The sequence below is a fragment of the Aegilops tauschii genome, chromosome 2 (assembly GCF_002575655.3).
Source record: "Aegilops tauschii subsp. strangulata cultivar AL8/78 chromosome 2, Aet v6.0, whole genome shotgun sequence".
In the NCBI taxonomy this organism is placed as follows: Eukaryota; Viridiplantae; Streptophyta; class Magnoliopsida; order Poales; family Poaceae; genus Aegilops; species Aegilops tauschii.
In genome coordinates, this window is record NC_053036.3 from 510619204 (window position 1) to 510634519 (window position 15316).

Consider the following 15316-nt stretch of genomic DNA (forward strand, 5'->3'; position numbering starts at 1 on the left):
TGTCGAACGGGAGGAGCTCGATAGCCCATTTAGCAATCTGGCCCGTGGCATCGTGGTTATTTATTATGTCGTTGAGTGGTACTTCGGAGGTCACCGTGATTGAACATTCTTGAAAGTAGTGTCGTAGCTTCCGGGATGCCATGAAGACAGGTATGCTATCTTTTGATAATGTGGGTACCGTGATTTGCATGGAGTGAGGACAGTGGATACATAGTATACCGGCTTTTGAAGCGGGAACTTATGTCCGTCCATCTCTCGTTCGACGACGAGCACTGCGCTTACAACTTGGTGTGTTGCCGCTATATACAGCAGCATTGGTTCGCCGACATTTGGCGCGGCCAAGATTGGGTTGGTGGCCAGGATGGCTTTTATTTCTTCCAATCCGGCCGTGGCCGCATCCGTCCACTTGAAGTGTTCGGTGCACTGAAGAAGGCGATAAAGGGGTAGTGCCTTTTCTCCTAATCGGGATATAAAGCGGCTTAAGGCCGCCACGCATCCAGTTAGTTTCTGAATTTGCTTGAGGTCTGTTGGGATAGCCAACTGTGACAGAGCTCGGATTTTAGCCGGATTTGCTTCGATTCCTCTACTGGAGACGATGAATCCCAGGAGCTTTCCGGCGGGCACGCGGAAAACGCATTTTTTCGGATTGAGCTTGATGTCGTATGTTCGGAGATTGTCGAACGTGAGCCTCAAGTCGTCTATTAAGGATTCGACGTGTCTGGTTTTAACGACCACATCGTCTACGTATGCCTCCACTGTTTTGCGGATCTGTGTTTCCAGGCATGTCTGAATCATGCGTTGATAGGTTGCACCGGCATTTTTAAGCCCGAAAGGCATGGTGTTAAAACAGAAGGGGCCGTATGGGGTGATAAATGCCGTTGCGGCTTGGTCGGACTCCGCCATCTTGATTTGATGGTATCCGGGGTATGCGTCGAGGAAACACAATGAGTCGTGTCCTGCGGTAGCGTCGATAATTTGATCGATGCGGGGGAGGGGGAAGGGATCCTTGGGGCAAGCCTTGTTGAGGTCCTTGAAATCGACGCATAGGCGCCAGGATTTATCCTTCTTTGGTACCATCACCAGGTTTGCTAGCCAGTCCGGGTGTTTTATTTCTCTAATGAATCCAGCCTCCAGTAACTTGGCTAGCTCCTCTCCCATGGCTTGTTGCTTAGGTTCAGAGAAACGCCGAAGAGTCTGCTTGACCGGCTTGAATCCCTTTAGAATGTTAAGGCTATGCTCGGCCAGCCTGCGTGGGATTCCTGGCATGTCTGAAGGATGCCAGGTGAATATGTCCCAATTCTCGCGCAGGAACTCCCGTAGTGCGGCGTCTACAGCTGGGTTTAACTGTGCCCCGATGGATGCTGTTTTTGTAGGGTCCGTTGGGTGGACTTGGAATTTGACTATTTCATCCGCTGGTTTAAAAGAGGTGGACTTGGATCTTTTGTCGAGTATCACGTCGTCCCTGTCCACTATGGAGCGCAGCGCAGTTAATTCCTCGGCCGCGAGGGCTTCGGATAACGCCTCGAGGGCCAGTGCGGCTGTTTTGTTTTCGGCGCGGAGTGCTATGTCCGGATCACTAGCTAGAGTGATGATTCCATTGGGCCCGGGCATTTTGAGCTTCATGTACCCGTAATGGGGTATAGCTTGGAAGATCGTGAATGCCTCCTGCCCTAGAAGGGCGTGGTATCCGCTATTGAACGGGGCCACTTGGAATGTGATTTCTTCGGACCTATACTTCTCCGGTGTGCCGAATACCACATCTAGTGTGATTTTCCCAGCACATCGTGCCTCCCAACTAGGGATGATTCCTCTGAAGGTCGTGCTGCTTTGCTCAATGCGGCTTCTGTCTATTTCCATTTTTTGAAGAGTCTCCTCATAGATGAGGTTTAATCCGCCGCCGCCGTCCATGAGCACTTTAGTAAGCCGGAAGCCGTCCACAATTAGACTAAGGACCAAGGCGGCTGGTGCTCGGGCTGTTCGGAATTTAGGTTCGTCACTGGCATTGAAGGTGATAGCCGTATCACTCCATGGGTTTATTGCTGCCACGTGGCAGACTTCAGCAAGGCTGCGGAGTGCTCGCTTACACCTATTATTTGAGGCAAAGGTCTCGAAGACTGTCAATACTGTATTGTTGTTCTCCACGGTATGGTGTTCTGCGGTATTGTTAATGAGGAGATCCTCACCGCTCTTGGCCACCTGCCGGAGTACCCAACATGCTCTAAGGCTGTGTGTTGGTATGGTATCCGTTGTACTGTGAATTTTGCATGGCCCATTAAGCCATCCCTCCAATACGGTTCCGCGCCCTGTAGTGGGCTTTTGCTTCTTTGTAATTGGGTCGGGCGACTTATGAGAGTGCACCCTTTTAGTTTGGACTGGGGGTCTTGTCAGAGCCGGAGGATCCCAAAATTTTGTTTGGGTTTTCCAGGCGCTTTCCATCGCACAGTACTTCCGTACTATGGCTGCCAAGTCAGCGAAGTGTGCTATGTCACGGCGACTTATGGCGTTGAGGATTCCCTTGTCCGTGCAATTATTGCAAAAGAATGAAATTGCGTCTTCCTCGCGACAGTCCTTGACCTTGTTCATTAAAAGGAGGAATCTGGCCCAATAGTGGTGTACTGTCTCCTGGGGCTCTTGTTTAATGTGGGAAAGATCATTTATATCTGGGTGGGTGGGTGGATTTAAGTCCGAACCTTGACCCGATCTGAGACCCAGGGGCGGAGGAGTTTTCGATCTTGGAAGTTCGGGCTCCGGGATGTTGCCCAATAGGTCTGGCCCGCTACCTGATTCTAGGTTCAGGGTTTGGGCGATGTCCTCCCGTAGACGGGTATCCGGCTCGGAGAGCTAGGGAATCCGGACATAGTTTGTCCTCAAGATAGAGGAAGAATCGCCGCATTGCTCCTCCACCACCGCTATCTGATGGGTGACCGGCGGGGAGTGAATCTCCCTTTGGTCGGGTTTAAGCCCGATCTGATCATAGTCTATAGCGACTCCCAAGGCGGCGATGCGATCCAAGAGCTCGTTCAGGGAATAGAGCTCTATTGGATCCAACTGCTCGGCGAGTCCCGAGCCGACGTGGAGGCTGTTTTGGATGACCCGAGAAGTCATCGTTGGCGCAGCGGCCGAACAGGCGGTCATGACGAAACCGCCTAGTCGGAGAGTTTGGCCTATAGCCAGGGCCCCCCCCCCCAGAGGTGATGTTGTCCTTGACAACGAGGCGAGCCATCCAGCCTTATGATGACGGCATAGTGGAACTCTCAATGAAAGCACCAATGTTGGTGTCAAAACCGGCGGATCTCGGGTAGGGGGTCCCGAACTATGCGTCTAAGGCGGATGGTAACAGGAGGCGGGGGACACAATGTTTACCCAGGTTCGGGCCCTCTCGATGGAGGTAATACCCTACTTCCTGCTTGATTGATCTTGATGATATGAGTATTACAAGAGTTGATCTACCACGAGATCATAGAGGCTAAACCCTAGAAGCTAGCCTATGATATGATTGTTGTTGTCCTACGGACTAAACCCTTCGGTTTATAGACACCGGAGGGGGCTAGGGTTACACAGAGTCGGTTACAAGGGAGGAGATCTACATATCCGTATTGCCAAGCTTGCCTTACACGCCAAGGAGAGTTCTGTCCGGACACGGGACGAAGTCTTCAATCTTGTATCTTCATAGTCCAACAGTCCGGCCAAAGGATATAGTCCGGCTGTCCGAGGACCCCCTAATCCGGGACTCCCTCAGCGGGCGCAGAGCAGTAGGTTTCCTCTTTGGTGCTAAGGAGGCGAGCGTAGGCGCGGAGTCCCGAGGAATCAGCCAAAGGTTTTCGTTCCCGTGCTACAAGACCAAGACCGCCAGGGCGGCTGGACGGATGTCATCACCGAGCCCACCACGGCGTCATGACCAGAAGCATTGGAGGCGAAGACCATCTTTCGTCGGGATAAGATGTACTACTTGTCTCCCTTCAAACTTGGCTGATGTGGAATCCCTTCCCGCCTTTGTTTTGAAGGAAGAGGACCGAGGTCACTATAAATATAGCTTAGCCACCACCATAGGAGGGGATCCGATCCAGAACCCGAACCCAAACTCCCACTAGCTCACACCAACACAAGAACTGACCTCCTGAGGTTGTTCTTCTCTGTACTAGTTCATCCTCAGCCCATCGCGAGGCCAATTCACCCCAAAGCAGGAGTAGGGTCTTACACCGCAAGGTGGCCCGAACCTGGGTAAACGGCCGTGTCTCTTTCCTTTCCCGTTCCTTGAGCTAGGCTGTGAGAGCGGCGAGTTGGTAAACTGGGGAGGTCGAGTTCTTCGCACGCATCCAAGAGTTCGAACCTTTCTTGGGTTTGCGGAGCCCTGAATCCGACAGCAAGTTTCCATCATCACTCTCCCAACACAAGAAGCATTATGAACAATGTGAATGAAGAACTATTTATTACTCCCTCCGTTCCTAAATATTTGTCTTTTTAGAGATTTCAAATGAACTACCACATACGGATGTATATAGACATATTTTAGAGTGTAGATTCATTCATTTTGCTCCGTATATAGTCATTTGTTGAAATCTCTAGAAAGACAAATATTTAAGAACGGAGGGAGTACAATGCAAAGGTATAGTACTATCATGCTTGCAAGCAAACTATGGAAAAATAATTAGTCCTTATGCACGTTGTCACAAGTCCTCGAGTACATGGACTCTATTTGCGGAGTGTTCATGTTTGTCCCATAAAATAAAAAAGAGTGCATGCAATAGGTAAAACTATTATCAAATGGAAACATACATGTTTACTTTCACTAATAGTGTACACGTATTTGAAAAGAGTTTTTTTTTGCGAGGTCTATTTGAAAGAGTGGTTCGTGAATGTTAAAAGATATGTTCATTTAATTCAGAAAAATGTTCATACATTTGCTCAAAGAGAGAGAGAGAGAGCAAGAACAGAAGTGAAAAACAATGTTGGGGGGGGGGGGGGGGTGCTGGTGATGAAAAGAGTTAAACGGAAAGACAAAATAGAAAAGTAAAAAGAAAGAAACACAAAATATAAATGAACATAAATATTGGGAAAAAGATCTTCATGTAGTTTGTGTTATTTTCTCATTTTTTGATTAAAGTGTGCATGCTTGCCATGAGAAATGTTTCTTGAACCATACACAAAATGCAAATTCGTAGATTTAGTTTTATAATAATAAAAATTGAAATATTCATGTGTTTGAAAAGTGTTGTTCATGCATGTTATAATGTATGTTCATGGACGTTGAGAAAAGGTATATGCATGTTGAAAAAGTGCTCATGTATTTGCACACAAGAAACAGCTAAATATAAAGTGGAAAAAAGGAAAAAAAATTGACAAAAAGGAAAGAAAAAAGAATAAAAGGTGAAAATAATATTTAAAAATGAAGAGAAGAGAACGAGAAAAAACAAAATAAAAATAAAAAAGAAAGAGACACGGGAAAAACTTGTCATGCCTGGCCCATATATGTGTAGGAGGTGCGCGGAGCCGCAGAAGAGCGCGACTATATCTCTCTTATGGCGAGACCTATCATACGCTCGCGTCAAGGATGCACCCGTGGGCCGGCCCAACTATTAGGTCAGTTTCCTTTTTAACGTTTCATCATTCTTTCGTTTTTTCACTTTTGTATAGATTTTAGAATATATTGTAAATACATATAATCGAGCAATTATTTATTTCATGAAAAATTAAAATCAAGAACTTGAAATGTCAATGCAGTATTTTTTGTTTGTTAGCATAACTTTAAAAAGTTGATAGTTTCAAAACAATTTTTGGACATTTAAAAAATGTTCATTTGTTTCAAAAACATGTACATGAAATTTCAAAAGGTGCTTATACAATGTACAAAAATGCCACTGTAATTGTAAAAAGATGTTAAACATTTATGCAAAAATGTACGATGTGTACAAAAAATTAAAAATCAAAACATATGAATAAATGTTAATGATGTACGTGAAAAATTTAAACCTGTATAAAATTATTGTAGATGTATACCAAAAATGTACAATGCATATGGAAACAGTAGAGATCAAAACATATATGTAAAAAATATTAATCATGTATTTGAAAAATGCTAGATGTGTATTAAAAAAGTTAAGTATGTATTAAAAAATGCTTTAGATGTATAAGGAAAATGTATGTTGTGTACGAAAAATAGACACAAAAACATATATTTGAAAAAAAAATCATGTGTATGAGAAATGTTAAACCTGTATAAAAATTATGTTACATGTATACCTAAAATGTGCAATGTGTATGAAAATAATAGACATTAAAGCATATATTTGAAGAGTATTAATCATGTTTTTGAAAGATATTAAATGTGTATTAAAAAATGTTCTTGCCATATACAAAAAATTTACAATGCGGAAAAAAATATATAGACATGTGTTAAAAAAAAGAACTAAGAAAACCAAATAAAGAAACAAAGAAGACAAAAGGGAAAAAGGAAAAAAAGAAAAAGAGAAGAAAGCAAGTAAACTGGAGAAAAACCAGTGCAAAAAAGGAAAAGGAAAAAAGAAAAGAAGAAAACCGAGAATCATACAAATACCAGAGAAAAATGAAGAAAACAAATAAAAACTGAGAAAGAAACAGGGTTTCGACCCAAGACGCTCCCTCATGTAGGAGCCAGCGAACGAAACAAAAAATAAAAATCAGACAGGCCCAATACCTACATGAGGGATATGGCTCCCGCAGCCGCAGAGTACCTAGGCAATGAGCCCATCACTGGAACCGGCTTCTATTTTTCTGGTATGCAAAAGCAAGTTAGTGAGATTTCTCGAGGCTTTGAGTGCGAGCTGAGATGGGCTCCCGCCAGCCAAGCGCGGGGTGTAGCGCTCCAATGGCTAAAGACGTACTGTTATGAACTGTCTGCATAGTTCCGCTTTCTTGGAGGTGGACTGCTCATGGTACGTACACTGCGAACTCCGCCTACAGGGCCCAATTCATCGGAGCCACCACCTCACCACATTGGCGCATCATCTGGAAATCTTGGGCCCCCACTAATGCCAAGATTTTCCTTTGGCTGGCCTCCCTTGACCGCTGCTGGACTGCCGAGCGCCGGGCGCGACACAATCTACCCCACGACCCCACATGCAAGCTTTGCGACCAAGAGCACGAAACCCTTCACCGCCTGCTTGTGGGATGCGTCTTCTCTCGCATCATCTGGCACGAGATCCTGGCTTGGAGCCGCATGACCGTGCAACCCCCGGACGGCACTCTTGACTTCTTCGAGTGGTGGACGATGGCAGCAAGTGCCACTCCGACATGTTTGCGCAAAGGCCTCCACACCCTCGCCATCCTCACGGCCTGGGCTATCTGGAAGCACCGGAACGCGGCGCTCTTCGACGCCGCCACGCCCTCTTCCACTAAGCTCATCGACGACATCAAGCTAGAAGCCGCGCTTTAGGCTAGAGCCGGCGCCAAAGGGCTAGACAAAGTTATCCATGTAATCTAAACCAACCCCTTGTAAAGGCTGAGCAACCTTCTCTGCTTGACTCTCGCGCTTTCGAAGCCGCCATGCGTGTGTACGGCAACGAAAGACGCCCCCCCCCCCTTTAAACCTCTCCCCTTTTACCTATCAATAGAATGATACGCTATCTTAGCGTATTCAGAAGAAAAAAAATAGTTCCGCTTTCTTGTGAATATAATATGGTCTGCATTTGGTAATTATTTTGCCCCATGAGTATTACTACACGTCAAGGAACCCTGTGGTTGGATGGTTGGGAGGACAGTGGTATCCCCTGCCTACTGGAGTTCAAGTCTCAAACTTACATTGGTGCGAGACGATGTGTGTTCAGTGAAAGGAGACGTTCCCGTCGACTATGAAGGCGTTTGTGGCTATTTGTCAATACCAAGATGATGTGGCTCAGTCTCTTGGAGGTGCTCATAGGGATAGGGTGTGCGTGCGTGTGTTTATAAGAATGAGTATATTTGTGTATATATGAGTGTCTGCATCTGTACTGTGTTTAAAAAAAACCTGTCACCGTACCTTTTTTGTGACCCTCCTTTTTTCACTTCGAAGTTATCCTACGTTGTTGTAAATGTGTAAATATGACTATCAGGCTAAGGACTGTGGTAAAGGCAAACGGAACGGGTCTTGACTTTCTTTCCACACCGATCATGTGTCTCTGTTTTCGTGAGGGCTCAGCTCTGCAAGCAGCTCAGCACGAAGGAAGAGAACGAAAAGCTCCGGCAACAAGACGTTCGAACTTTGAAGCTTCAGTGTCAAAACAGTAGCCTAAGATGTCAAAGTTTTCAACTCTTGGTACAGTCATGGACTCGCAGCTCATAGCAGTACTCACTATGCGAGCTAGCCACTAAAAGCACACGGCTTTCACAATTTACATGATCACCGCAACTCGTGTCTTCACTGAAAGCACGTGGTAAGGCGCGGGAGTTCGCAGCCAGCCCATCAGAGTTCGAATCTCGGCTCGTGCGTTTGGTGCTCACGGAATGTTTTTGGTGCTCACGGAGTTTCATTCTATAAGGCCAACTTCACCGCGCGACCCCATCCTGTCCACGGGCGTCCGTTTGGGATAAAACGGACGAACCAGACGGCCCAGCGCGCGGGCGCAAACGGACTTTTCTCTGTTTTCTGTCCGCTTTCGACCCATCCCCGGTCCAAGTTTGCGTCGCTTTTGGGGTGAAACAAACAGCACGCGGACACGCGGGCCGTCTGCGCGTGTCCTCCCCTGCCCCCCCCCCCCTTCGGTGGCACAGGGGCGCCTTTTTCTATCCGCCCCCCCTCCCTCCGGCCGCACGGCCTCCATTTTTCTCCACTCTTCCTCACTCTTCCCTCGCCGCCGCCGCTGCCATTGTAGCTGTGCAGCTCGGACGCGCGCTCGCCCAGCCCCTTCCCCTCAGCGCCCCCGAGCTACCCAACGACGGCCACCTGATTTGCGCACCCGCAGGCCGGATTTGAGGCGGATCCGGTCGGTCTTGAGCTTGCCCGGCTGTGGGAGGCCGCCCCGTGCCATCGACTGGCCGGGCACCGGGCCGGAAGGCCCTGGCAGGGCCGCAAGGCCACATGCAGGTAGTGGCTCCTCCTGTAGCCGCTTGGATCTACACCGTCGGTGGTCCGCCGGCAGATACATGAATGGCGGTCGGCCGGGCTCGGTGCTAGCCCAAAAGCTCGTCGGCGCACCGTTGCCGCTCATTAAGTGCGACCACTGCCCAAAGAAGGTCGTGCGCCGCGTGTCTACAACGCCGGAACATCCCGGATGGGTGTTCATCAAGTGCTTAAACGATGGGGTATGTGTTCTTTTTAGCTTCGGTTTGTGCTCTAGATTTGACTAGTTGTGCTAACTTCAAAATTTGTTGTGTAGAATGGATGCAAGTTTTGGTATTGGGAAGAAGAGTACATCGATATATTGATATAGCTCAATTTAGTAGATGTTCGTGCACTTTTAGCTAGCATAGAGGCTGTAGATGAGACAAGTGCACTTGTTGCTAGATTAGAGGCTAGACACGAGACTAGATGCGAGGAAGCAACCTCTACTTCTTTAGACTCGAAGAAGAAAGAAACACGCAAGACGGAGGCGGCTCCTCCGCAGATCAACAATGAATGCATCGAGAAGACACTAATCCAACTTACAGGAGGAGTTATGTAAGTTGGATATCTTCTAAAATGTATTCTTGTGATTCTTGTTTTCTTTGGTCTTGCTTTTCTAGTCAAAATTTGGTGATGTATTCCGATGTACTAAGAATGAATGATAAAAAAAGTTTAAGGGCTTGCAAAGAAAAAAGCACGCGAACAGGATGCGGCCGGGATGCGTCCACGCGTTGCGCACGGCCACCGTATCCCAGAAACGGCCCGGACACGACCTCATTGCCCTACCCAAACGGACAGAATCCGGGCAAAACGGACGTCCGTTTGGGGTCGCGCGATCGAATTGGCCTAAAAAAATGCCAAGAGGCTAGTCTAGCCCGGGTTGGTCTCGTTTTTTTAAGAAGAAAAAGTACATCCCATGACGTAGGATTTCACGGTCGCCTGTAGTTATCGTGCTCCACAATCTGCCTTCTGTCAAGCTTGCAACGCGCTTACACCAAGAGAGCCTATATGGAAACGTGACGATTAATGCACGGACATGGCTGGACCTGGATTAGTTGTTGCCCACTGAAGCGGAGCATGGCCTGATCTCAGCCGCCGTGTTTTGACCGAACTGGTAATGCGCCTTGAATGCATTTTTGGCGGCAATGATGGATGACGCTGGCTCGTTGCCGAAGTCGTTGGAGGCAGCACCACCGTGATGATGACGACGAGCGCTGGCACGGGGCACCGGAATCTGACGCTCCCCGGCGGGCGCCTCCCTGTCTTTCGCTCACGAGCGGTGGATATTTGCCCTGCCGCTGCCTCTGTACCGGCCAGCCCGCCCGGTGGTCCAATCTCATCCGTTGTGCTGGTTGTTGCAGCGGCAGGGCTTGCTTCACGCTTGGTCTTCCTGTGCGCGGGGCCAGCGGCGGACATACGTGTCGACCCGTCGTTCGCGCGAGGCACCGCTGCCTGGTGTGCATGGTCGATCGGACGGGCTCGGCTCCGCTCCGGGTGAGCATGCAGGGCAGGGATTTGCATGCACTCTCCGCAACAGTGCTATGCAGTGCAGGTAAAGGGGAGGCCCAGAGTGAATGATGCGACGTAGCCTGCCGTCCATGCATCTCGTCGCCAACAACATGGCCGGCCGGGCTGGCTGGCTGGCTCGATGGCTATAGTGGCCCTCCCTGCTGTGCTGCACTGCAGGGTCGGGCGTATGCGTACCACTGGATGTGTGCGTGTGGGCACTGTGGCGTTCAGCGCCAGCCAGCGTAACCCTCATGCATGCACGACCAACGCTCAGATTTCCGGGTTTTCCTCTCTCGAATGATCATGGGCCGCAGAAGAAATCGTTGTTTTTCCGGACAGGCAGTCATGCAGTTTGCAAGCTAGCTAGCAGTGGCATGTTCATTGTTGAGTCAAGGTTTGAAAGTCTAGACCCATTGAGGCGAGCACCCATTTTCATTGACCCGGGAAAAACAAGCACCGCCCTCTCGACCGGCATGCATTATGTCAAAGCATGTTGCTTTCGGGGCGCTCGATTCGCGCAACAAGTTGCACCGTCACCACGTACTCGTGCCACACAGCTAGCGGGGCGCCGATCCACCGTGTCTCCTACGTCGGAATAGGGATCTCCCCGGCGACGACGACTCCGTCGGCTGATCGATCCGTTGTAGCGTGGTAGTGAGCATGGGATTCCGACGGGACGACGTCCGCGGTCGCCCACGGTGACCATGCCGACATGCGCAGCACCGTGCCCATGTCGTCGGCACGTCACGCCGCGAGCGGTGGTCAAGGAAAAACCAAAGCCCGCCCGCTCGATCTGCCTCTGCAGGCGACTCGAGAGGCTTCCCTGGGTTATTGGCCGGGGTAGGGACATGTCTGGATCGGCGTCGATCCATGGGTACAGGCCACTGGCCAACGGGCGCAATTATATTTTCCATTGCGATCTGACTGTAAAGAGGATAATTGGTTGGCTGGCTAGCCCTAGCCTAGCCAGCGGGCTGGGGGGAACGGGACTGTTACGGATTGCACGCCACAGTTAGATAAAGTGGCCGGAGCCTAGCGGGCTAGAGAGGCTTGACAGCGATCGAAACGGGCACTGCACTGTACCGACTGTCGTTTTTGCTACAACTTGTTGCGTGTCTAGTCCAGGCAGTGCGCGAGTGGGTGGGAGGACCGAATCCAGCTCGAGCCAAGGGTCCCGGGCCCGGTCCCGGTCCGTGATGATCGGTCGATCGAGCAGCTGGATAAGCTCAAGGACCCTTCCTTTATGGCGATGCATATTTGAGATGATTCCAGCTCGGGAGCAGGCATCTATCTGCTCTAGGGTTGGTGCTCCAGAGAATCCCTGCCTCGCCCCCGCGCATCATCGCTGCATGGGCATACCAAGGGAGTGATGGGAGGGAGAGAGAGGGATCTGTTGCCCAACTGCCAGCAGCTGCTCCCCTGAGCCAGGTCCGTGCATGACACCACCCTCTTGCTCCCCACGGACGCAACAGGGGAGGAGATATCAGAGGGTTTGTTCCGACGGGAACCGTGCCTGCGTACGTAACCCCAAACTGACCTTGAGGGAGGGCACACGTTAGTAAATTGTATGGAGAAAGGTGGTGTCTCGGAAGAATCTCTTGGAATTGAAATCCTATAAAAAAATTCTATTAAAGTATGCACATTCATATAGTATGTTTTTGGTACTATTTTTTGGAGGATTTTGAATATGAGCTCAAGCTTATGTTCCCTTTTTCTTTTCTTAGAAAATGGAAGCTTTTATTACCCCGGTCCTCGGTATCATAATATAGATATAGCCAAAGATTAAACTCCTTTGAGGAACCAATAGCCACTTCCTCATCTAGAAATGCGATTTTGTAGGTTAGTGTCACCACCACTACCTCACGGTGCACAACTGCACCGTGCACCAGCACGAACCAGGCGTTACCACGAGCCAGAATGGTTGAACCAAACCAGCTAGCTGCGTAAGATATAACACTGTTTTATTTGAAGACCGTGTTTTTACTCCGCTAGATACTGGCATCACCCGCTCCAATTCAAATGGCTGATAAACAGAAAACAGAGTTGAATGTACAGACATTGTATGAGAGACAGATGCAATAGATAGTGTAAAAAAAGAGGGCATGAAATAGTTGACATGTATATTGTTTAACTAAAACGGATAGCATGACATAATTTCACATATATGATGTCTATCTAAACTGGATAGCATAGCATAACATAATTCAAAGATATGATGAATAACTAAACAAGATCGCATGACATAATTCACATACATGTTATCTAAGTAATCAGGATCGCATGATTTAATTCACCAATGTGATTTATATGCTAAGCAGACGGTATTCACATATATAATGTCTGAACTAAGAACATGGTGTTGAATATTGTGTATATGATGTCTAAACTATGCAATGCAAGACACCATATGCATGATATGATCAGTATAACCGTGCCAAATTAGAGCATACAACTCGGTGGGGGAATAGGACTGGTCATCTGTCTCCGAATCCATCTCCGAGGAGCTATCGGGACCCAACAAGAGATCTGCTTCGACATGTAGCATTGTCTGCTCCGAAGGCCTTGTTTTCACTCTAGATTTTTCCATCTCCCACTCAAATGGCTGATTCACAAGAAGAGTAGTTTAATGTACAAACATTGTCGACAAATAGAAATGTAATGAAGAAAATGATGGGCAAGATATCATTCAAATATATGATGCCTGGTTAAACAGGATGACATTGCACATTTCACATATATTATGGCTGGCTAAAAGACATGAGACTGCATAATTCCCATATATGATATAGAAACTAAACAGGTGGCATTACAGAACATGTCTAAACTAAGCAGATGACATATATGATGTCGAAAGCAGGCACTGCAAGGCAACATATGCATGATATTACTAGCATCATCATGCCAAGGTAGAGCAAACACCTTGGGTGTAAATAGGATTGGTGCTGCGTCTGAATCCCCCTCAGAACAGATATCTTCCTCTGGATTACAATCTGGAGAGGGGGCGGGGAGGGTTTGCCATTGAACCCACCATGGAGCGATGTCTGCATGACATTGTATTGCCACACAAAACTCTTCTCTTTTTCTCTACATGTTCAGCATGACTGTGTATAATATCTGACATGCATACGAAAAAAATATGGTGAGAATACGTAAGGAGAGTATGCAGAAATCTAGAGTGATGGTAACAACCAGTGGATGGATCCAAAAATAATGATAGCAGGTGATGATTGCTTTAATTTAATAAAAAGACATATGATGATTGCTTTACTATTTGTTTCCCACCCAAGATGAACAACATAGGCATACCCTAGGTGAACCAGATATTAGACAGAGATACTATTCATTGCTGCCTCGATATGTGCCCCACAACTAATTTAGAACTCAAGTTTGAATATTAATTTGGACCTGACTTGGAGTCTAAGAGGTGAACAGGACGATAAAGTAGCAGGTAATTTTAAGCACTGCATAACATAAGCAGAAACAAAAGAGTGCGACCTCTCTTGTGGACCCGTGTACTCCTCAGGTTCATGTGCTGAGTCGATGATGGTGATGTCGTTGCGGTGGGTGCCGGCGGCAGGGAAGGAGATCTGAGGCGGCGAAAGACAGTCAGGAGTCGTGATGTCTGGTTTGGTGGATGCTTCTGTCGATGGAGCAGCTCAGGTGAGGTGGACGACGTCGCGGCAGGAGCAGGACAAACCACACAAAGTTTTACCTCGACACCTACCTGTAACTAAAGTAATTCTGTAAGGGCTTATTTGGCTTGCATGATTCTAAAAACGCAGGGATAGGAAAAACACTGAAATAGGATAGGAATGCACATGGTAAACAGAGCATTTGTAAACACAGGATTTCTGTCAACTTGGGTGTTTGGTTCACAGGAATTGGAAGAGCAGAGGAATGCAAAGAAACATGGCCAAAATAAAGTGAAGCCATATGAAAGCGTGTATAGTTAGAATGTTATTCTGCCACTAATGCACTTGGTCTTGTTTTCATGCATAGGATTTTGAAAAGTAGGTCTAGGTGGATGTTTTGCTCCATTCCTTTCAACAAAATGCATGAATAATTGAATAGTAGAGTGCCATAGGAAAATTTCCTATTGCTATGTTTTTCCGTTGACCAAAATAGCCCTAATGGATCGACATGAATGTAGAGTAATAAGTGATGCGACAAGTGTACAACCTCTTTGCCATGGCCGTGTCGACCTCAACATCATTGGGTTGGTCGCTGAAGAAGTTGAGGCAGAGGTGGCTGTCGGAGGTGTGGAGGAAGATCTGAGGAATCTGTAGACGGCGTCGAGGGCACTGCTCTGTTGTGATGGGTTGTTCCGTCGTTGGTGCAGCTCCGGTGAGCCGTAAGACGTCGAGGCTGAAGCAGCACAAGACATACATTGTTAATCTCAAGTGGGATTCTAATAGCATCTCCAATAGATGGTGTAAAATACATTACCAAAAAGTGATAGATGAAAAATTTACATCACCAAAAACCACCTGACTACAACAGATGAGGTAAAAACTGTTGACTCTGAACATAACTGTTGAAACTGAAATTTACTGTGGAATCTGAATGTTACTGTTGAAACTGAACGCAATGGTAGCAGAGAGGCACTTCACATGTAGTTTAGGGAGGGCCTGCAGTTCATCTTCAACCTGCACCCCCTGAGCCGCCAGCCACCACCAGCCGAACCGCCGGCCCCGCCGCTCGCGGCCGGCGGCGCTCCCGCGCCGCCTCGCTGCCCCGAAACAACTCCCCACC